General features: G+C 44.2%; 1 protein-coding gene across 1 annotated transcript in view; it reads right to left on the bottom strand.

Moving 5' to 3' along the window:
• The window catches only part of LOC139553593 (steroid hormone receptor ERR2), a 55,169-nt gene extending 54,113 nt beyond the window's left edge, over positions 1-1,056 (bottom strand). Inside the window, exon 1 of the mRNA XM_071366093.1 lies at positions 962-1,056. The gene's annotated coding sequence lies outside the window, so the exon portion shown is untranslated. The remainder of the gene's footprint in view (positions 1-961) is intronic.
• Between the last annotated feature and the right edge of the window lie 23,465 nt (positions 1,057-24,521).

Below are 24,521 nucleotides of genomic sequence, written 5' to 3'. Positions count from 1 at the left end.
CCCAGTATCTGGCGTTAGAAGCTCCGATTCGAACTCCCATTAGACAGCGCTGCAAGTGTTTCAATGTCAAAATACGTTTATTACTCTGCAAATGTGGAGTTTCGCTGAGCAACTATCTTCATTTCCTCCCGTTATGTACTTCCTCAAAATGTCTAAATAAAAACCTCTACTGTATTGAGCTATTGTAGACTTCCGACCTGTGCGTGGCAGTAATGAGTGATTGGAGGTGCCGAATCACAATTTAACTCACTCAAACTCTGAAGGTAAGATTATACATGAATAGGACCTGGGCTGGCAATTGTGTTGGCCGTTTGGCTTTAGGGGATGTCCTCCTCTCCTTCGCTCCCTCGCTCTAATCATGTTCTTGTTTTTCATTATGCCCACGAGGCGCGTGCGACGCAGTTCAAGTTGACTTAAATTTCAGCTCCATTGATTAACAGTCCTTCATAAAAAACAGGCAGCCCTCATCATGTCTCTGATTCAGCGCCACAATCAATACAAAAATAAAATCATAAAGAAAAAAAAGAAATTGAAAAAAGAGTGCACACTGTCCACAGTTATAAAACATTGAATAGCTGGGTTATTAAAAATGTGCACTGTTTCAGAGTACTGTTTCGCAAGTTGGTAGGCTAGGTAGCCTACATGCATATAAGCTGCCAACGGGGTCAGCAGTAGGCTATAGCGTTATCATTAATAACAGCAGTCAACATCAAATATGAACTTTAAAAAAGTTTGCACTAAATAATTTATTTCAGTGTTTCCACACACAACAACTTCCATCAAAATACAAATAAATAAAAAAATCTGACCATCTTTCATTCAAAATATTTTATTGAACCATTAAATTCATAGGCTAATAAATGAAGTGATAGTGGACCTGCCAACAACTTGTAAATAGCCTTCAGAAAAGTAGCTCAATGATAATAAATGGAAGAGAAAAGTAAGGTGGAGAATACTCTACCTTTACAGACAGGTTATATCAAATCCCTCAGGTGCTACTGTGTAGGGTTGGTGTCTTCAGGTTGTAGGAGCGGCTACCTATATGATTGTGAATGCGCCGTTTTAGTCATACGACAGTAGGCTACATCTATCAACTCCTCCTCCAGCCTTCGCCCTTTTACAGTATATTCTCCATCCCCTGCGGCGACACCAAACATCCGTCGCAGAGATCAAGATGCCTATGCAGCTGAGAAGCCATTACTGACCTTTACTGTTATAGTTACTGAGAAAAAGTCTGAGATAATTTGGATAACTGCCACTGAATATTCGCTCCCTTTCCCCTCCCTCTCGGGGTCCATAACAGCAACGTGTGCCTGGATTAGTGTAAATCTTCACCAAGAAAACAACAGTGACAGTTGACACGCGGTGCAAATCTTAAATACCACGGCAGTTCTGGAAAAGTTCGGTTGGATTCCACTGTTGATGAATAGATAACAAGACAATAGTGGTGTCGCGTCTGTAGCAGAGTGAGATCAGGGCGTTGCAAAAGTATCACATAGCTAACATTGTGACAGATCCCCAGGAAGTTTTGAGACGGTGAGAGTGGGGTACAGATGTGTATGCAAATGGTCAGAAACCCCTTTCTTCATAACGGATGACCTCATTTCAGTTATTGTCTGAAAACTTGTAATTAGTTGTTCCTCTTGGAAATATCCCACTGCGCAGAAACTGGTTGATCCAATGTTGTTTCACGTAATTTCAACAAAAACTATAATTGTGACGCGTTGAAGCAACGTGGAAAACTGATTGGATTTGCAAAAAGTCATCAACATAAGCGAATTTCGTATGAACCACCCAACTTTTAACCGAAATCCAATGGCCTTTTTTTTGTTGATTTCGAATGTAATTCACGTTAGTTGACAACTCAACCGAATGTAAATAAACAGTTGAACTGACTGACATCTGTGCCCAGTGGGATGCACCAAGAGTTGCTGAAATTAGTGTAAACTATGGACAGTAAACCACTGTTGGTGTGTCAGCATTGAATTTAATAAACATAAAAGTAATTTTCAATGTTTAATATGCTTGTTATCAAATCTATTGTTTCATAGGTTTCGTAGGCAATTGTGTAAAATAAAAATACATTAAAAAAATGTAATGAGTTGGCTAACATAAAATAGCCTACTTTTAAAGACAACAGTATGGGATGATCATGAAGTCTTCCATTTGACGCTGGCCTTAAACTGAGAAACCCCCTCATTCCTGAATACACCTTCCTTGAAGGCTTGTAGGTTATAGTTGAGGGACTACCAGGCACGTCATCTTCTCCGCTAGAGGGAGTGGTATTTCACCAGATCACCTAGGACGGGGGAGGCACTTTTATTTATTTATAACACATTGCAATTCATGAACTGAAGGAATGACAGGAACCTGCCAGCAACAAAATGCAATTTGTTTCTATAATTTGCCCACTCTAGATCAATAAAAACATAAACCTTTCTATTATGGAAATCATGAAGTAATCATCATTATAAATGAATACATTAAAACGCTAAAGATAAAAGACTGGGGTCCATGTTGATAGGGTATTGATAAAGTCATTTGAAAGAGAACATTAGGCTAAGTTACATTAAAATGATAATATAGTCACTTTTAAAATATCAATATATTTAAATGCAATTAAGTGCATGTGAAAATGTATTCCAATTGAGGTGCACCAGGGGTTTCAGAAGATCACTTGATGTTTGAGTTTCATGGTAGAAATATAAATTAAAAGATCAGATTATCCCTTCAAAGGGAAAATCTATAAATGCAATTTGTTAAACGCACAGAATCCATCAGGCTGGAGAAATTACAACAGTGGCTCTGTTTAGTTCCCAATAAAAAAACACTTCCTTAGATGGTTACATTTCAAGGTGATTATTGGCTCAGCTTTCAGCAACTCACTCACTTACTAGGCAGGTCAATGAAACCAGTGAGTTTCCATCCTGCATGGAGTTATTATCAGTGCCTTGGTGGGAGCAGTGGTGTCAGAGACTTCAGCCACCCAAGCCCCATGGCAAGCGGTACCACTGCACCAAGTCTGGAACCAACAGGACCCTGAACAGCTTTTACATCCAAGCCATGAGACTGATAAACACACTGCTAAATAACTAATCAAATGGCTACCCGGACTATCTACCTTGACCATTTTTTGCAGTAATTCTACCCACACACTCACACATACTTACAATGACACCAAACAAACACGTACACACACACACACACACACACACACACACACACACACACACACACACACACACACACACACACACACACACACACACACACACACACACACACACACACACACACACACACACACACACACACACACACACACACACACACACACACACACACACACACACACACCACATACTCTGCTGCTACTGTCTATTATCTATCCTGTTGCCTAGTCACTTTACCCCTACTTATATGTACAGAGCTACCTGAATTACCTTGTACCCCTGCACATCAACTTGGTACAGGTACTCCCTGTATAGCCATGTTATTTGTACTTGTTGTTCGTTATTCGCTGTGCATTTATTCCTTGTGTCACAATTTGTTTTATATATGAGTTTTTTTTTTTTGCGTTATCTTTAACTCTGCATTGTTGGGAAATTACCCGTAAGTAAGCATTTCACTGTTAGTCTACACCTGCTGTTTACGAAGCATGTGACAAATAACATTTGATTTTATTTGATGAATGAATAGACTGATTTCTTTTTAAACTACTGTGCACTCGTGCTTTTCAGTGTAGGCCACTATTATAATTGTCTTATTTACTTAATATTGTGTATTTCTTCTCCTATTTCTATAGATCTGTAGGAGAGAGCTGGATAGAGACTATAAGGTAAGCTCCGTGCACGGTTGCTTTCCTTTAGCTCTACACTGTTTACTAACTTAATCATGATGATGTTGTAAACCCAGTGAAGTAACTCCCATGTCAAACAGGCAGAGAGAGGAGCTAAGAAACATCAACCATCAGACAGAATCACCATTAGTGATGTCCCGGGATCAAACAAACCAGGCATTAATCTCAACTCCCTCTCAAAAAATTTGCATAATTCAAAGAAAGACAAACATTTTTCTTTCCATGGTTCGAACCAAATCAGAGTGCAGCTTCTCTCCCAACAACTGCTGTCAGCTCGCCTCTAACCCCCATTCCCTAAATTTCATTTGGAAGACATCTCCCCTCTCTTCCCCTTTCTATGAATTCAGTGCACCTCATCCCTTAGATTTACTTGCTTAACAAATATGGACAGGAGACCTAAGTGGTTTTTGAAATCTTTGAATGGACTTTGGAGTGCCTGTGTTGAGCTGGGTGGCTGCAGGGATGTTTTTTCTGCTCCCCCAGACTCCCTGGCTGGGAGATGGCAGTGCTGGGTGGAGAGGCAGTCTGGAAATGAGATAAGGATGTCTGATTCATAGGATCTGACAGGAAATCTATACTCTGCAATGTTTATAATCCAGCCATTACTACACGGCCAAATGAAAGAACAATAATCCAATCATTTACTCCATATTTACCTGAGGCAGATTCTCGGCTTTAAAAGTGAAGTGCTCACTGTGGCGGTGCGGTGGGGGCTGTAAAGCGGCTGATGGAGAGTTGACGGACATGCTCCAGACTAGCAGAGAGTAGCAGAGCATGGACCTCCATGATGGAGAGCAGACAGGCTCCAGAGAGCAGCAGAGCATGGACCTCCATGAGTGGACTGTCCTCTGGAGGGCAGCGTTCTGAGCAGTGGGGGTCACAGTACCTGATGATCTACCTGTATGGTCCACAGGGTCAGAGGTCAGGTGTCGGGTCACCACTGGTTATTAAGATACCATATATGTGACTCGTTTCTGGAAACTAGGCATATGTCGCGGGTCACTACTTCACAGGAGACCCATTTGAACGTAAAAGTTTTTTGGCAGAAATGCCTTTTGGAAAATGTGAACTTTCATGTGTCTTAAATCAGACTTGTATGCCATCTGTAAATACAAATACATTTGTTAAATTATGAGCCTAGTTGGTTTAGCCACAGAAAAAGACAGCAACCTTACCGCTAGCCATGATTGGCTGAGATAATGAGTGGGCTGGACATGCTGAGAGATGAGTTTGGATTGGTCTGCCATATACTGTAGTAGACTTCTGTCTATTTGAGCTGGTCAGAATGTGTAGGAATTCCTGTCTAACGTGGCTTTAAAAAAAAATGTTTTGCGTAGAACAAGGGCACAAGTGTTGCTCTCTGCTTTCTGAAGGACCAAGTTTTGAAATCAGTTTAATTAGAGTACGATAGCTAAGGAGATGGAGAAAACACCTGTCTCCACATTACATCTTCAAACTAAGGGCAACCATGGCATCTGTGACAGGGAGGGGCATCCATCCACAATGTATACAGGTAAGATACTCCAGCTAGCTACATTTTCAGATATTACACATTTCTAATTTTGACAGTAATCATTTTCATTTCAAATTAAAGTGTACTGTTAGCTAGCTAGCTAACGTTAGCTGGCTGGCTCGCAAGCTAACGTTATGTGTATGATCTTATTATTCGTATCTAAGAGCCATTTGCTTTGCTATTTATAGCCTAATGTTAGCTAGCTAACATTGAACCTGGTTGGTTAGCTACCTGCAGATTCATGCAGGGCAGTAACGTCATGAGTTGTGATTATGGTTCATTGTTTAGCTAGCTAGCTACATGTCTTAACAAAAGACTCCACTATGCAAGTAACCATTTCAATAGAATGTCACTGCGACAACTGTCGATAGACGAAGCTGGTAAATTAGCTGGAAAACTACTCCGATTTCAGAGCACTCTTGTCTGAGTGTGCTAGAGCGCAGAATAACTGACAAATTTACGAATGCTCAACACCCGTTGAATATGGCCGTTGTCAGTAAACGTTGTAAAAAAAGCGTACATTTTTGCCAGCAGCCCAGTTGCAGTCACCAACTCTCTGGATAACATAAAAGCATCCTAACCAGCTCTGTTAGTGAGCTGTTCTCTCATTTGTGTCTGGAAGTAGCTAGCTAACGTTAGCCAGTTAGCTTGGGTGCTTGACTGTTGTTGTTAGGACAGAATACTCAGATCAACCCTTAAAGAGATGGGTGGAGCTAAAGCTTAAGAGAGTGTGAATGATGCTGAATGGGTGTAGACAAAGAAGAGCTCTCCAGTAGCTACCAAAAAACTTCAAAGGCCATTTTCTCAAAAGTGAGGTTACAAGTTTATTAACTTTCAAAGCAGAATTACTTTCCCATTGTTCCTCAAACGCAGTATATGATACACCATGTTGTAGCTCTGTGTCTCTGCTTTTATGCAATGTAAAAAACACAATTTCAAATAAGACCGAATCAAGGTGGTCAGTCACATATTAAGGTGGAACTGGCAGCTGAACTATAGAAGACACCTGAAATAATGTACCAACACTGGCAAGACTGGCAACACTTGAACATAATGTTAGGAGAGATTAATGGTTGCTCAAATAAAGACCTGTCTCGTTTGTCTTGGCTGTGTTGTCTAATTATGTGTAAAATTACTGGTCCTAATTCAGATTCCTGTTGTTTCTGGATACATGAGATGGAATGTCTTCAGCTCCATAGATAACTTGACATAGAATACCATATAATACTTGGGGGATTACCAGTCTCCGTAAGCATACATTGATTCCTAAGTAGAGAATTACTTATAATAAAGTATTTCATGGACAGTTGGAGCAGGTCCTCTTTGTGTTAGGGGTGGGGTGGGGGAGGTTTATCTTATTTGGGGAAGTGAAGGGGGCCTGGCCTTATCTGTCAATAAACAGTAATTAGATTTTGTGGCCGATAGCGTCGATTGGTTTCTAATCTAGCTGTCGCTCTGGACGTGTGTAATTAAAATCTTGATTGATAAAGGGGCAGAAACCCGCCCACGCCACCACTTACCTGACCCTACCCCCGACCCCTCCACAGCACACACAGGGGGAGAGATATGAAGGAAGGCCTGGGGAAAAAACGGCACTTCTTATTGATCAGCCCTATCTACTTTCCTATCAATGCCCTCTTCTCACAGTAGAGGGGACAGTACAAAGGTTTCATTTGCACATGTCATACGTGGAACTTCATAGTTTATCTTAAACTAAGAGATTTATCTTACAGGCAAAAATATAGCTACTCTATGTGATTTGGTCAGCTAAATCTAATCATAACCCTCTTTATCTTCCATGTCTATTGTGACTTAAATCTAAGACAAAATATGGACATGTGTAGCCTACAAAACTAGCCTACAAAAAAACACTAGATCCTTTGTTGTAATTGTGTGTGTGTTTGAGTGCCTGCCTGCATGTGTGTGCGTGTGCATGTGTGTGTCCACTTGTGTGTGTGTGTGCGTGCATGCAGAGAGGTGTCTAGCCTCAGATCAGCCAAGTGAAATAAGGAGTTAAAACATGGTTGCCACTAATGAGGGGAAGGTTGCTGTGAATGTAATGCAATCAACGGAAGACACCCCTGAGGCCGTGGAGAGGATGAAACAAGAGCCATACACCTTCATCTAGTCCACTGACAGGCCTGTGAACCTGTGAAAACCGTCTGGACACACACACACACACACAGATACACTTATGCACCTACACATTCACTCTCACCTACACACGCACATTCACAAAGGCTGAATGTCTGGTGCATAACACATGAGATAAATAACAGTTACCTTAAACTCAGTGGAATCCTACAGAGAATAGCTGGCAGAGAGGCGGTTCAAAAACACAGCCTCCAGACTTCACCGTCATCAGACTCATGCAGACACACCAGTGAAGAAGAAAGGATTTGTGCCGACTAAGTTCTGGAGAGAGAGAGAGAAGAGGGGAAAGAGAGAGAAAAAGAAAGAGAGAAAACACATCAAGCTGAAAGGGATCCAACTAAGGCAGTGGTTCCCAAACTGTGGGGTGCGCCCCCCAGGAATGGAGCGAGGGGTCGGCAGGGGGTGCACTGGGGTTGTCCCCCCCCCCCCAAAAAAAATATATAATATAGATAGAGAGATTTTTTTTAAGCAACTCAGTCCAGCTTTAAACTTACTCTTGAAAGTTGTAATAGTAGAATGCACAAGGTGTAATTTCGAAATTGGGTAGTGCATCATTAATTCCTCTTGTCATGTTAGTCATTGCATACCTTAGAGAGCTAGATTATTTATAATTTGTCAGAAATGTCCAGATCAACTAGCCCATTTTTTTGTTAGATTTTTTAGGCCAAGGATTTGTTGTTATAACGAATGCGGGAAGGGGGACCTTAGTGAAAAAGTTTGGGAACTGCTGAACTAAGTCAGCATAGTGAAACCTGTACATCCAGGTGTTGCTTCTCTTGCCTCCAACCTGGCAACATGCTTTGGACGTTCAGTATGTCATGTGAGGATATGAGATGTGCATAACGTGCATATTGAGTCAAACTAACAGACCTCACCTGTGTCTATGGTTTCCCTCATCAGTAAATGGTTAGGGAGCATACACTGCAGGGTTGTGACCTTTCCTGTGTGACACTGGTCACCTGCCATCACATGCTACAAGGGCTGACCCACAGGAATGAATAATAGCTGCACCCCCCCCCCCCCCCCTTCCCCGTGACAGAGACAATTGTGCGCACACGCACAAAAATGCACAAACACACTCACCATTGTGATAAACCACCTCTCACTCAACATCATTCCATTTCGGGCTACCTCCACGAGAACATAATAAATAAAACATTTAAAGCATATGTGTGCATGCTATTGTGCACATGGTGGTGGTGGTGGGGGGAGCAGTTAAAAGCCACTCTCAGAAAGCAGTGGTCCAGCACTTCATTTGATTCTTAATGGAAGGCTACATTTCCTGTGGAAAATTTCCATTGAGCACAAAATGAATTTCCTTAGTTTTCAATTTGGGAGGCTGTGAGTGGGATTGAGATTGATAAATGCTGGCAGAAGCAGCCCATGCGTGCTCTACCTCATTTAGTTGAGCAACGTAATTTCCACACTAAACAATGTGATTTATATGTGATCATCTAAACAAATTAAACATAGACTGTGTAATAAATCTCACTCTAAAAAATATTTTGCTCATTGACCATAAACAAAACACTTATCTTACAAAACATCACATTTTGTATCATGACTTTATTACTTTGTAGAAATGTGTTTGAATTTAGTTCCATTCCAATTACTGTTTAGACTTCGACTTGTTTCCAACAAAGCAGTGATTCTCTCTTACGTTCTGGTTGAGAATTTTTCCTCTCCCCATCTCCACCAGTGGCTGTGGCGGAGCGTCCATTGGGGCGTTAGGAGTAGTGCCCCACTTGAAACAAATACAATTTTTTTTTTTTTTTATATGTATCTTTTTACAACAAAATATATATTATAGAATTCAAGTACTATGTTTAAAATGTACATATAAGTGTGGTTAATATGTGTACCTTTTACTGTTTCAAATATACAGTATATTGTTCAAAACAAGCTGTTTATTTACCTACTGCTCTGCCATTAGCAGCTCTGGACGTTCGGCCTGCCGCCCAGCGCTTGCAAGCTTTTACATTACTTGCTATTGGGGGGGACTGCAGCAATGAGATTGCAAGATTTCATCACATGATTTTCACAGCACAAATTAAATGGACAGTCCTAGGGCATTGAAATGAATGCCCACGCCTTCTGGGTCTGCTCTTGGCATTGAAATGAATGCCCACGCCTTCTGGGTCTGCTCTATCAGGTACTGAACAGATGGCTCTAAATTGCAATGAACATGTGAGTAAATAATCATGACAGTGGGAGCCTGGGACCTGAACCGGACATCCACACCCATCAACAGTCGAAGGATAGAGGGATGCTCTAGCTAAAACCTTCTCACAGATCTGGTATGACAAAAAAAATATGTCTCTGTCACCAATTTGCAACACTGTTTTTTGTTTCTCCAGACGTTAGATGCTAGCTAGTGGACACTAGCTACCAGCAAGCTAGCATACCAGTAGCTAGCTTGCTAGCTCGTATACCAATCAAGTCTAACTAAAGTTGCTGGCAAGCTCATCATACTTGTGACATTATACTAGCTAACTATCCCCAGTCAGATCATTTGTGGCAACATGGGCAGCAGGAGATTCTGTTTTTACATGCAAAAGTGATAGTTGCATTTATCCTGTTGTTCAAATGCACAGACCACTTTATATATCTTCCCAAACAAACAACCAGCAATTTGAAAACTGCCACCGCCCTGCTGGCAGCGGCTGATCAGTGGTATCACACTGGCGTTTTGGGAGGCACAGTGGTAGACCCAGGGAGGGGTGATCAGGGTATCTCCCTGCCCACATGCTGCCCGCTCTGCCCCATCGCAACATTAAGAACGCCTGCAGCACCAGGGAGAGGGGAAGCTCCAGGGAGAGTAGGAGACCAGGGAGACGGACAGCTCCAGGAAGAGGGGCAGCTCCAGGGAGAGGGGCAGGCCAGGGAGAGGCCCAGCAGTCTTACTGTACGTATAGAGTAGACTGTGCCTTAGGAGCTGATGGAGCTAGGAGACAGGAGATAGAGAGCCATAGAGTGAGGGAGGCAAATCATGGCTCAGGAACAGATCTTCCTCATGGAGGTAAAGAACCCAAATGGAATGTCAATTCATGATAAATTGGTAGCCAAGGTTGGCTATGCCTGCAGAAATTTATATTTGAATAGTGTGGATATGGGGACAACAATAGCATAAAAGAATGTGATATTGTAAGATCAGTACAAAAACACAAAAATTTCACTCTTGCTTTTGTCCTTATCATATTGATGCCTTTATTGATGTCTTTCTAAAAATGTACACAGAAAGTGCTATATAAGTTCATTGATGTTTACTGTTATGAGGGTCCTGGAGTATTCGCGGAGTGGTAAACACACAGTAATAGATGAGTGTGAAGAGAAGCCCTCGTTTCCCCCCTGTGATTAAAAATGTATGTTGCCACACGCAGGCTCTGGTGTGGAACTCCCTGGCAAAGGAGCTCGTTAATATTCCAGACCATGTCTTGCTAATGTCTTAAAGTGATGGATAGGAGGGGGGAGCTGCTGTTTGATTGTTCTTCACAGGCAGTCAGGGAGCTGGCTGCGCAGCGCGTGGGGATTTAAGGTGGAGGAATCCTCTTAAAGCTCCTCATTCATTCTCTCAGAAAACTCTGGGCCATTAATTGGCCCTGTCTACATGACTTCAGTGTTCTGAGGGCCAGTGGTAGCCAGCTACAGCACTGGATGTGGACTCTTAGATATTTCAAAGAGCCCTTGTCCCATAAAAGCCATTCAAGTGACATGAAATGACATTCATGTCAAGCCTGGGAGGCACATATACACCGCAGAAGAACGTCTTGATTCATGCACTGCCTATCTGCATTGCTGTATAAACCTCCTCTTTAGAAAAAAGTTATGATTTACACTGTTCAACGCGCGTAAGAATGTTTGTTTCGAGAAAACATGGATTGGACAAAAGCAAGTGACAAAATATATGTTGAGGAAATAAATGATTGACGTCATTGTTTTGAAGAGACAGTATTCTCTCCTAATATAATTCAGTGGTGTAATACACCCAGGAGTAACTTTGACGATTATAGTGGATAATTAATATTTCCAAGGGATTCATATTTTGCTACATGTAGCAGAGGATGTAATAACCCTTAGAAACATTTAGGAATGTCAGTATTATTACAGCAAATAAAGAGTGAATAAACCAAGGGGCTGCATGAGTTAACACCATATAGTACATAAAATACACAGAGTGTACAAAACATTAAGAACACCTTCCTAATATAGAGTTGCACTTAAATAGAGATCATAGCTTTCACCTGGATTCACCTGGTCAGTCTACAGTGCCTTCAGAAAGTATTCACAACCCTTGATTGTTCCACATTTGTTGTTTTGCAGCCTGAATTCAAAATGGATAACATAAAGAAAAATCTCACCCATCTACACACAATACCCCATAATGACAAAGTGAACACATGTTTTTTAGAAAGGTTTGCAAATGTATTGTAAATGAAATAAAGAAATACCCCTGAGTCAATACTTTGTAGAAGCACCTTTGGCAGTGAATACAGCTGTGAGTCTCTCAGGGTAAGTCTCTAAGAGCTTTCCACACCTGGATTGTGCAACATTTGCCCATTATTCTTTTATTTTTTTTCAATCTATGTCAAATTGGTTGTTGATCATTGTTAGACAACCATTTTCAGGTCTTGCCATAGAATTGCTCTTCCACATTTTTTGCAGCATTACTTTAGTGCCTTGTTGCAAACAGGATGCATGTTTTAGGCTTGCCATAACAAAGGGGTTTACTCAATACATACTGTACATTTCAGCTTTTCATTTAATAAATTTTTACAAATTTCAAATAACATAATTCCACTTTGACATTATGGGGTATTGTGTGTAAGCCAGTGACAAAAAATCTAAATTTAATCCATTTTAAATTCAGGCTGTAACACAACAAAATGGGTAAAAAGTCAAGGGGTGGGTGTAACATAGACGCAGGGAATCAGGAAGCAGGTGCAGTTAGTGAGTTTAATGATAACAAACAAGGAACGATACAAAACAAGAGAAGCGTCTGACATGGAAACACAAACAATTCTACCTGATGACTGACAAAACAGAGTGCTAGATAAACGGCAATTAATGAAGGTAGTAATGAAGTCCAGTTGTGACTGGATGCATTTCCAGGACCGGTGATTTGTAGACCGGTGACGTCGAGTGCTGGAGCGGGAAAGCGGGAGTAGACGTAACAGTACCCCCAAGCCCCGACGAGCGACAATCAGCCCCAGGAAGATACCAGCCAGGGGGACAGGCCCGCGGGCGAGGAGCTGACGAGTCCGGTCGAGGAAGGTGGAAATCTCAGATGGTTTTGGGAACTAGAATGTCATCCACCGGAATCCAACACCGCTCCTCTGAACCGTACCCCTCCCAGTCCACCAGGTACTGGCGCCGACCCCCACGAAGTCGGGGCATAGGCAGGGCTCCCCTCAATGTCCAACGGAGGTGGAGGGGTGTCGTGGGGGACGGCATCAGCCAGGGGACCAGGAACCACTGGCCTGAGGAGGGAAACATGAAAAGATGGTGAGATCCGGTAGTTAGTGGGGAGTTGTAATCTGTAAGTTACCTCGTTGACCCTCCGGAGGACCTTGAATGGCCCCACAAACCGGGGACTCAGCTTCTTACAGGGCAGGCAGAGCGGAAGGTTCCTGGTGGAGAGCCAGACGCGATCACCAGGATGGAACACTGGGGCCTCACTGCTGTGGCGATCCGCCTGCTCTTTCAAAATGAAATAAAATCAAATCAAATTTTATTAGTCACATGCGCCGAATACAACAGGTGTAGACATTACAGTGAAATGCTTACTTACAAGCCCCTAACCGACAGTGCAGTTTCAAAAAATACAGATAAGAACATGAGATAAAGCAACAACTAATTAAAGAGCATTAGTAAAAAATAACGATATATACAGGGGGGTGCCGGTATAGAGTCAATGTTCGGGGGCACCGGTTAGTTGAGGTAGTATGTACATGTAGGTAGAGTTAATTAAAGTGACTATGCCTAGATGACAATAGAGAGTGGCGGTGGTGTGGAGAGGGGAGAGGGGAGGGCAATGTGAATAGTCTGGGTAGCCATTTGGCTAGATGTTCAGGAGTCTTATGGCTTAGGGGTAGAAGCTGTTTAGAAGCCTCTTGGATCTAGACTTGGCGCTCTGGTACCGCTTGCCGTGTGGTAGCAGAGAGAACAGTCTATGACTAGGGTGGCTGGAGTCTTTGACAATTTTTAGGGCCTTTGCCTGACACCGCCTGGTGTAGAGGTCCTGGATGGCAGGAAGCTTGGCCCCAGTGATGTACTGGGCCGCTCGCACTAGCCTCTGTAGTGCCTTGCGGTTGGAGGCTGAGCAGTTGCCATACCAGGCAACGATGCAACCAGTCAGAATGCTCTTGATGGTGCAGCTGTAGAACCTTTAGAGAATCTGAGGACCCATGCCAAATCTTTTCAGTCTCCTGTGGGGGAATAGGTTTTGTCGTGCCCGCTTCACAACTGTCATGGTGTGCTTGGACCATGTTAGTTTGTTGATGATGTGGACACTAAGGAACTTGAAGCTCTCAACCTGCTCCAACTGCAGACCCGTCGATGAGAATGGGAGTATGCTCCGTCCTCCTTTTCCTGTAGTCCACAATCATCTCCTTTGTCTTGATCGCGTTGAGGGAGAGGTTGTTGTCCTGGCACCACACGGCCAGGTCTCTGACCTCCTCCCTATAGGCTGTCTCGTTGTTGTCGGTGATCAGGCCTGCCACTGTTGTGTCATCGGCAAATTTAATGATGGTGTTGGAGTCGTGCCTGGCCATGCAGTCATGGGTGAACAGGGAGTACTGGAGGGGGCTGAGCACTCACAACTGAGGGGCCCCTGTGTTGAGGATCAGTGTGGCGGATGTGTTGTTACCTACCCTCACCACCTGGGGGCGGCCCGTCAGGAAGTCCAGGATCCAGTTGCAGAGGGAGGTGTTTGGTCCGAGGGTCCTTACCTTATTGATGAGCTTTGAAGGCACTATGGTGTTGAACGCTGAGCTGTAGTCAATGAATAGCATTCTCACATAGGTGTTCCTTTTGTCCAGGTGTGAAAGGGCAGTGTGGAGTGCAATAGAGACTGCATCATCTGTGGATCTGTTGGGGCGGTATGCAAATTGAAGTGGGTCTAGGGTTTCTGGGATGATGGTGTTTATGTAAGCCATGACCAGCCTTTCAAAGCACTTCATGGCTATAGACGTGAGTGCTACGGGTCGGTAGTCATTTAGGCAGGTTACCTTAGTGTTCTTGGGCACAGGCACTATGGTGGTCTGCTTAAAATATGTTGGTATTACAGACTCGGACAGGGAGAGGTTGAAAATGTCAGTGAAGACACTTGCTAGTTGGTCAGCGCGTGCTCGCAGTACACGTCCTGGTAATCCGTCTGGCCCTGCGGTCTTGTGAATGTTGACCTGTCTAAAGGTCTTACTCACATTGGCTGCGGAGAGCATGATCACACAGTCTTCCGGTACAGCTGGTGCTCTCATGCATGTTTCAGTGTTATTTGCCTCGAAGCGAGCATAGAAGTAGTTTAGCTCAGGCCCTGCCACATCCGACGAGCGTCAGAACCGGTGTAGTACGACTCGATCTTAGTCCTGTATTGAAGATTTGCCTGTTTGATGGTTGGTCGGAGGGCATAGCGGGATTTCTTATAAACTCCGGGTTAGAGTCCCGCTCCTTGAAAGCGGCAGCTCTAGCCTTTAGCTCAGTGCTGATGCTCCCTGTAATCCATGGCTTCTTGTTGGGGTATGTACGTACGGCCACTGTGGGGACGACATCATCGATGCATTTATTAATGAAGCCAATGATAGATGTGGTGTACTACTCAATGCCATTGGATGAATCCCGGAACATATTCCCGTCTGTGCAAGCAAAACAGTCCTGTAGCTTAGCATTTTCTTAATCTAACCACTTTTTGATCTAGTCACTGGTGCTTCCTGCTTTAATTTTTGCTTGTAAGCAGGAATCAGGAGGATGGAAGTGGGACGGCGCGCTGGAGTCTCACGTGGGCCTCGTGCCACTCCCCCTGCCGGTCATGGCAGTAGTACCTCAGGAACATTCCTTGGTTCATGCTCTCCTGGTTCATGCTCTCCTCCTGCCCGTTAAACTGAGGCCGGTACCCAGAGGTGACGCTTAACGTGACCCCCAGCTTCTCCATGAGGGCCTTCCATACACGTGATGTGAATTGGGGGCCACAATCAGAGATGATATCCTCCGGAAGGCCAGCTGGAACAGTGCCTTAGTGACCTGTATAGCCGTATGGAGACCAGAGAGAGGGATTAAAAAGCATTATTTAGAGATTCTGTCCACTATCACAAAAATAGTGGTAAAAACATCAGAAGAGTGGAGATCAGTGACAAAATCAATGGAAAGATGAGACAAAGGATGCTGAGGTACTGAAAAGGGAAGGAGTTTCCCTGCTGGAACCACCATAGTCCCTGTGCCCAAGAACACAAAGGCAACCTGCCTAAATGACTACAGACCCGTAGAACTCACGTCTATAGCCATGAAGTGCTTTGAAAGGCTGGTAATGGCTCACATCAACACCATTATCCCAGAAACCCTAGACCCACTCTAATTTGCATACCGCCCAAACAGATCCACTGATGATGCCATCTCTATTGCACTCCACACTGCCCTTTCCCACCTGGACAAAAGGAACACCTATGTGAGAATGCTATTCATTGACTACAGCTCAGCGTTCAACACCACAGTACCCTCAAAGCTCACCACTAAGCTAAGGAACCTGGGACTAAACACCTCCCTCTGCAACTGGATCCTGGACTTCCTGACGGGTCACCCCCAGGTGGTGAGGGTAGGTAGCAACACATCTGCCACACTGATCCTCAACACTGGAGCTCCCCAGGGGTGCGTGCTCAGTCCCCTCCTGTACTCCCTGTTCACCCACGACTGCATGGCCAGGCACGACTCCAACACCATCATTAAGTTTGCAGACGACACAATGACTAGACAGCCTATAGGGAGGAGGTCAGAGACCTGGCCGGGTGGTGCCAGAATAACAACCTATCCCTCAACGTAACCAAGACTAAGGAGATGATTGTGGACTACGGGAAAAGGAGCACCGAGCACGTCCCCATTCTCATCGACGGGGCTGTGGTGGAGCAGGTTGAGAGCTTCAAATTCCTTGGTGTCCACATCAACAACAAACTAGAATGGTCCAAACACACCAAGACAGTCGTGAAGAGGGCACGACAAAGCCTATTCCCCCTCAGGAAACTAAAAAGATTTGGCATGGGTCCTGAGATCCTCAAAAGGTTCTACAGCTACAACACCGAGAGCATCCTGACCGGTTGCATCACTGCCTGGTACGGCACTCTGCAGGTCCAATTTGGTTTAAAAAAATGGGCCCCACATAGTTGTTCGATCGTGGCTGGCACCAACGGGAGAGAGTAGTGGTACTTCGTGGTGATGGAATTCAGATTTCTGTAATCGATGCACGGGCGCAACCCTCCATCCTTCTTGGCCACGAAGAAGAAGCCTGCCGACGTAGGGGAGGTGGAAGTGCAAATTTAAACCCTACTGGAGAGCGTCCTGGATGTACTCCTCCATAACCTTGGTTTCAGCCACAGACAGAGTTTAGATGCGGCCGCGCGGAGGCGCAGAGCCTGCAAGCAGGTCGATGACACAGTCCCAGGGGCAATGAGGAAGGAGGCAGGTGGCTCGGGTCTTGGAACAAACTCCCGAAGGTCCTGGTATACCTCCGAGATGTTGGGCTGAAGGGCAACCACAGGACTCTCAACCGACGTGGAACCACAGGGAAAGGAAAAGCCGGTATTCGGGTTTCCGGTATTCGGATGCCCAGTCTGTGATTTTCATCCTCAGCCATGAGATGGTGGTGTTATGATGTTGAAACCATGGGAGGATGATCTTGTGTACGGGTGCACTGATGATGAGGAAGGGAAGGCTTTCTTGATGTATGGATTCCACGGTGAGGGTGAGTGGTGATGTGATGTGTGTGATTGTCTCGGATCCTAGTGGTTGACTATCCAGAGCTTGAACCGGACAAGGAGAGGAGAGGGCCAAGTCAATAAAATTCCCCGCGGTACCGGAGTCCACTAGAGCTGTAGAAACAAAGCATGAAAGACAGCCAGCCAGTGAAATCGAAACTAGGAACGGTTTGGAGGAAAGTGATGATGGAATACTCACGTCTAACCCAGGAGACGGATGATCACGTGGCTGTCCTTCTGCTCTCGTGTAACCCCGGTTAGAAGGTACCGGACACAGTTGAAGCTGGTGCCCCCTGTCCGCAATAAGGACAGAGCCCCAGCTGTCTACGACGACGTTGCTCAGCTACGTAGAAGCATGTGGCCCCCACCTCCATGGGTTCGGGATTTGACTCAGAACGATCAACAGAGGAGGAAGAAAGATGATGTGGGTACCGACGCTCCCGAAGCCGGTTATCCAGACGGCTGGCCATCACGATGAGGGCATCCAAGGATAGTTCATCGTCTCACCACTCCAACTCCGTCTGGACCACTTTGCACATTTCTCTTCTGAATAGGGTGCGGAGCGCTGGATCATTCTATCCGCTGGATGCTGCCACTGTCCGAAAGGTGAGCGGGTACTGCTGCACCACGGTACTTCAACTACTGGCGTAGTTGAAGTAAGCTCTCACCCCCCTCTCTGTCCTCCGGTGGACGGTCAAAGACCCCCTGAACAGAGCCATGAACCCCTTATAGGAACCCAGCTCCTCCTCTCTTCCCTCCCAGACGGCTGTGGCCCACTCCAATACCCGTCCGGTCAGCAGAGAAATAACCGTGGCAACTTTGGGGGCTCCCATCTGATGAACGAAATAGAGGGAGCACTGGAGAAGGAAGCCACAGCATTTTGATGGAGTCCTGTCATATTTGTCCGGGAGGGACAAACGGGCATCGTTGACCAGGACGGACTGCTGGATGGGCTGGGGTACTGGCTCGCTGAGTCGACTTGTGGTAGAGAATCCTCTGCTGTTTGGAGAAGCCGCCCCTTAAGTAATTTCGACTTGTTGAAAAACGTGGAGGACCTCATCCATAGCTGTTCCCAAATGAGCCAGCTGGTCGTGGTGTTCGCCAACCATCTGGGAGATGTCTTGATTAACTGCTGCTTCCATTTGTGGAGGTAGTATTCTGTAAAGTAGACGCAGGGAGTCAGGAAGCAGGTGCCGTTAGTGAGTTTAATGATAACAACATGGAACGATACAAAACAAGAGAAGCGTGTCACGTTTCTGACCTTATTTTCCTTTGTTTAGTCTTTATTTAGTTGGTCAGGACGTGAGTTGGGTGGGTATAGTCTATGTTGTCTGTTTCTATGTGGGGTTTCTTGTTTGGTCTGATATGGTTCTCAATCAGAGGCAGGTGTTAGTCATTGTCTCTGATTGGGAACCATATTTAGGTAGCCTGTTTTGTAGTGTGTTTTGTGGGTGATTGTTCCTGTTCGTGTGTTCATCTGTTCTGTGTTCACTAGTTCGGGACTGTAGCGTCTTCCGTTCTTTCTGTCAGTTTGTTGTTTTTGTTCGTTGTTTAAGTAGCCTATTAAAATATGGATTATCATCACGCTGCATTTTGGTCCTCCTCTCTTTCACCCGAAGACGATCGTTACAAAGCGTCTGACATGGAAACACAAACAATACTACCAGATGACTGACAAAACATAGTGCTAGATAAACTGTAATTAATTAAGGTAGTAATGAAGTCCAGGTGTGACTGAAAGTAGGTCGTACAGATGGGTTGCCAGGAGTGATGGTTAGTAGACCGGTGACGTCGAGTGCCAGAGTGGGAGAGCGGGAGTAGACATAACAGTGGGAATACTGTATGTCATGGGAAGAGCAGTTGTTCATAATGTTTTGTACGCTCAGTGTATTAACAACCAGTGGAGTTATCTGCATGTCTACAGTAGACCAGCAGAGTTATCTGCACAGCTACAGTAGACCAGCAGAGTTATCTGCACAGCTACAGTAGACCAGCAGAGTTATCTGCATGTCTACAGTAGACCAGTAGAGTTATCTGTACAGCTACAGTAGACCAGCAGAGTTATCTGCACAGCTACAGTAGACCAGCAGAGTTATCTGCATGCCTACAGTAGACCAGTCGCTCAAATGTCAGTAATTTAAGAGATAACTATTGCTTCCTTATTGGAGTTCATACAAAATCTAAATGTGGTGCAGTTTTAGCTTTGTTAGCCATCTATTTTGGCATAGTTTCCAGGTTTGACAAAATATTGCTGTTCTGTATAAGTATAGCTATACAGGACAAGGTGAGTCCACTCTTCAAAACTTTCTGATTCCTACTGATGTGTAGTTGGAAGGTGAAAGCAGAAGGTGGCCAGATTTGGTTCATGGTGTCAAGCATGTGATACTTTAGTATTTATAACCATTAAGATGTGTGTATACTGTATGTCATAAAGTACAGCAGGACTCTTTTTCAGTGTTTCCATTGCCCTACTTCACTTGTCACCCATCCTTGCACGACTTGCTCTCTTTATAAGCCAGAACTGATGGCCCACTCACCTTCAGGAGAGAAGATAGATTTAACCGAGAGAACGGAGAGGGTCTGTCCCCAATCTACACTATGAGCGTATTTGCACCATATAGCCAGCCAATTGTTAATAACTGAGTGTAAGGCCTGGAACAAAAGTAATCTCCTTCGTAACACCAAAATGTAAGGGAGTAGGAAAGGCCTTAGTGGTATCCGTAAACATCTCAGTCCCAGTGTCAGTGTTATTGTCAGACTCAGACTCCTCCTTCACAGTGCCAGTGTTGCATCCTGACTGGTTGCATCACTGCCTAGTAGGGCAATTGCTCGGCCTCCGACCGCAAGGCACTACAGAGGGTAGTGCGTACGGCCCAGTACATCACCGGGGCCAAGCTTCCTGCCATCCAGGACCTCTACACCAGGCGGTGTCAGAGGAAGGCCCTAAAAATTGTCAAAGACCCCAGCCACCCCAGTCATAGACTGTTCTATCTACTACCCCATACCCCATACCGGAGTGACAAGTCTAGGACAAAAAGGCTTCTCAACATTTTTTACCCCCAAGCCATAAGATTCCTGAACAGGTATTCAAATGGCTACCCGGACTATTTGCATTGTGTGCCCCCCCCAACCCCTCTTTTACCCTGCTGCTACTCTGTTTATCATATATGCATAGTCACTTTAACTATACATTCATGTACATACTACCTCAATTGGCCCGATCAACCAGTGCCCTCGCACATTGGCTAACCGGGCTATCTGCATTGTGTCCCGCCACCCACCACCCACCAACCCCTCTTTTACTCTACTGCTACTCTCTGTTTATCATATATGCATAGTCACTTTAACCATATCTACATGTACATACTACCTCAATCAGCCCGACTAACCGTTGCCTGTATGTAGCCTCGCTACTTTATATAGCCTCGCTACTGTTATTTTTCACTGTCTTTTTACTGTTGTTTTTACTTACTTTACTTACTTACCTTACTTACCTACCTTTTTTGCACTGTTGGTTAGAGCCTGTAAGTAAGCATTTCACTGTAAGGTCTACACCTGTTGTATTCAGCGCGTGTGACAAATACACTTTGATTTGATTTGATTTGACAGTATAAAGCATGTCAAACACACAGTGGAAAGCAGGGTTGAGCTGTTAGAGGATGGCTATGTAGACCAGGCAGGCCACACAAACACACACGCTCCCCCACAGCTCTGCCGTGCAGAGAGTACAGCCCTGGGCTCTGGCTGGGATTGGCTTGTCTCTGTTTGTTTCCACAGGGGCCTCTCACACAAAGCTTACAATCAGGGCCACCATGGCTCTCTCTCTCTCTCTCTCTCTCTCTCTCTCTCTCTCTCTCTCTCTCTCTCTCTCTCTCTCTGCTATTTTCTAGTCTGCTGTCTTTCTCTATGCTCTCTCCTAAACCCTTCCCTCTTTCTTTTCTTCCCACTGTCTTCCTAAGCTCATTTCCTCCCCTGCTCTCCTCTTTCCTCTTTCTCCTTCTCTATCTCTCTCTCTCTCTCTCTCTCCCCTTCTCTCTCTTCTGTACTAGTAGCGGAAGTAGTGTTGTGGCTGTGGGAAAGCTACCCGCAGCGGGAGAGATCCTAATTAACAGCCTATTCATTTACGTGGAGCGGAGGGCTCCTGCTTTCTGAGCACTTGTTTTATCGTGGCGCAGGGGAGCCCTGTCCAGGGATTTGGAGAGGGATAATTGCCTTTGCCGCAGGCTGCAGTAATCTGGTTGGCTAATTCATTATTTTAATAAGTTAGCTTCTCCTCGGGGGTGCGCTAGCTGCGTCGCTCCTCAAACCTTGGTGGTGCACCTCGTTATTGTGGCGCTCTTTTACGCAGCTGCCCGCGCGGGGTTAACAACTGTTATTAGCCTCTCTCCTCAGCCTGTAATTTCTCGTTTAACTGGGGCGATTCGAACGAAACCTTTGCGAGCGTCTAATAATCAACCTCTCCCGAACCAGGGGTAATCCCTGTGAAGGGGTCTGTATAGTGGAGACGGGTAATGAATGCAATCGCCTGAGTGCCTCTGCCTCTGCTCCATTTCATTATGGGCCCTGATGTTGTTTTGGTTGTTGTTGTTGTTTTTATTCAATGCGTCCAAATTCATTTGAGGAAATAAATATTTGCCTAAATCAGGGGAAATGGATCATATTTATATACACAAATAGGATGATCATTAGGTTTGCATAACTAATGAATTAATTTAGAACATAATCTTCCATCTCTCTAATAGGCTGGACAGACAGTGTGTGTGTGTGTGTGTGTGTGTGTGTGTGTGTGTGTGTGTGTGTGTGTGTGTGTGTGTGTGTGTGTGTGTGTGTGTGTGTGTGTGTGTGTGTGTGTGTGTGTGTGTGTGTGTGTGTGTGTGTGTGTGTGTGAGTGTGTGTGTGTGTGTGTACAATTCAGTAAGACATTTTGCACATTGGCTGATTAAAAAGCATGACATTTAAACAGGATGGGAATACAGAGAGGACTCAGCGAATAAAAGTATTTGAAAAATCCAATATTGGAGATTGGTGACTGCTGGATGTACGATTGGATCTGCAGTTAAAATCCAATTATGAATACAGCTCAAAGTGGTTAAATGGTTTTCAATGCGTCCCTTAGATACATTATTTCACTTTGTGGGAGACAGAGATATTCTAATTCTCTTTTGAATCATATCAAATGAAAATACAATGTAGCAATTGTCTATCCTATAATGTCTGTCTAGATATTCCTCCTTAGCATCTGACAATGACCCTCACAGCCCGTCCCTGTGTCTGTGACTGTGAAATCCTAAATGGAATGGATATGGAATTGGCTGCATTTGTCAAACAAACAAAAGGTTGTGGATGGTGTCCACCCACAGCCATAGCCTGTCTGAATAAGAATCATATTGCCTCAGTTTGACACAAAATGCTGTATCAAGAAGAGCAGTATCAATACAAAAATAAATACAAATACTTAGACAATATGTCTTAGCATATCACAAGACAGCATATACTGAAGCCACTCAGTATAACCACTCCATGCAGCAGGTGTAGTAGTTGCTTCTGTACTGAACTCCATTGAGTTGGAGAATGTAAGAGCTGGGCATTCTCAGGTTGAGCAGGCTCATGTGTGGGGGTCAGATATGATCATCAGATACAGAATATGTGTTAATGATTCAGCAATCAAGGGGGCGGAAAGGTGCAGTAAAAACAGGTGAAGCACATCGACCCCAGTAGATTTTTAAGCAAGGCAGTTGGCACATCACAGGTTTAAATGAAAACACAGATTCAATAGTAGTTGGCGAGTTTTCAAGTCATTGAGAGGCTGGAAGCAGCAAACTGACTGATCAGGGTTATTTAAACCATCAGTCCTCTCAAACAGAACGCCTGTTAAGATAAAATGTTGATTAAATTCATCACTTATCTAATTTTCTTTCAGTAGTGATGCCTGTCTGACAGAAGTAATTAACAGTTTTACAGAATTTAGAAGAATCACCAGCAGAGTCAGAGATAGAGGTTATAAAGTAGCTAGATTTAGCTTTCTTAATAATCATTCTCTTAATCAAATGACCAACAGAATAATATTATGCTAATATTATGCTAAAATAGTTTTCTACTGAGAATTTCATCAATCATAGCCACAGCCATTAAGCACCTACTGCATTGCACAATGTTTATCCAAGTCTTTTAGAGTCTGTAATAAGTTATAGTCTGTAGTAATATATTATTGGCAGTGATCATGTGCAATGTAAAAGTTAAACCTGCGGATACCGGCCACAGCCCATTGTGTACACAGGCAGGCTGGTGGATGTGGTCCATAAAGTTACACGTGATACTAATGACCTGGTTCACTATTAACTACTATTACCACATAATATCATTCCTGACTGGCCACATGTGGAGAGAAGGCTCAGTGCTGGCCTCTAGGGCTGCCTGGGGCTCGTTCAGGGCGATCGCTTTTCAAACCCCACCATGCCATCTGTTAGTGCAGCCGATACCCCTTCACAGGACGGCCATTGGTGGGGCCGCGGCAGCCTGGCTTCATGCATATGGATGCTTGAATATTGGAATATCTAAATTGTTCCTGTCCAAATCTGTGAGCTGAGTGCACAAGTTTCATTATAAGTGCAGTTGGACAAGTGGACATCTCTAAAGGGGAACTACATGTATTTTAATTGTAACATAGGCCTATTGTAGCTCCATGAAATCAAATAAAATAACATTTCAAATCAAATGTATTTCACATATTTTTGCAGATGTTTTTGCTGGTGTAGCGAAATGCTTGTGTTCCTAGCTCCAACAGTGCATTCATATCTAACAATAAACAACAATGCACACTAATCTAAAAAGTAAAATAATGGAATTAAGAAATATATAAATATTAGGACGAGCAATGTCAGAGTCCAGAGTATAAAGATGTGCGATAAGATGTATAGACAATATGGACAGTATATGGATCAAATATGTAGTATATCTGAAGAATAGTATATGTACAGCAATAGTTAAATAGGATAGGCCTTGACTAGAATATAGTATATGCAAGGTGCGCCGCAGTACG

Source organism: Salvelinus alpinus, chromosome 25 (genome assembly GCF_045679555.1).
Source record: "Salvelinus alpinus chromosome 25, SLU_Salpinus.1, whole genome shotgun sequence".
In the NCBI taxonomy this organism is placed as follows: Eukaryota; Metazoa; Chordata; class Actinopteri; order Salmoniformes; family Salmonidae; genus Salvelinus; species Salvelinus alpinus.
This window is presented reverse-complemented; position numbering and strand designations above follow the sequence as displayed.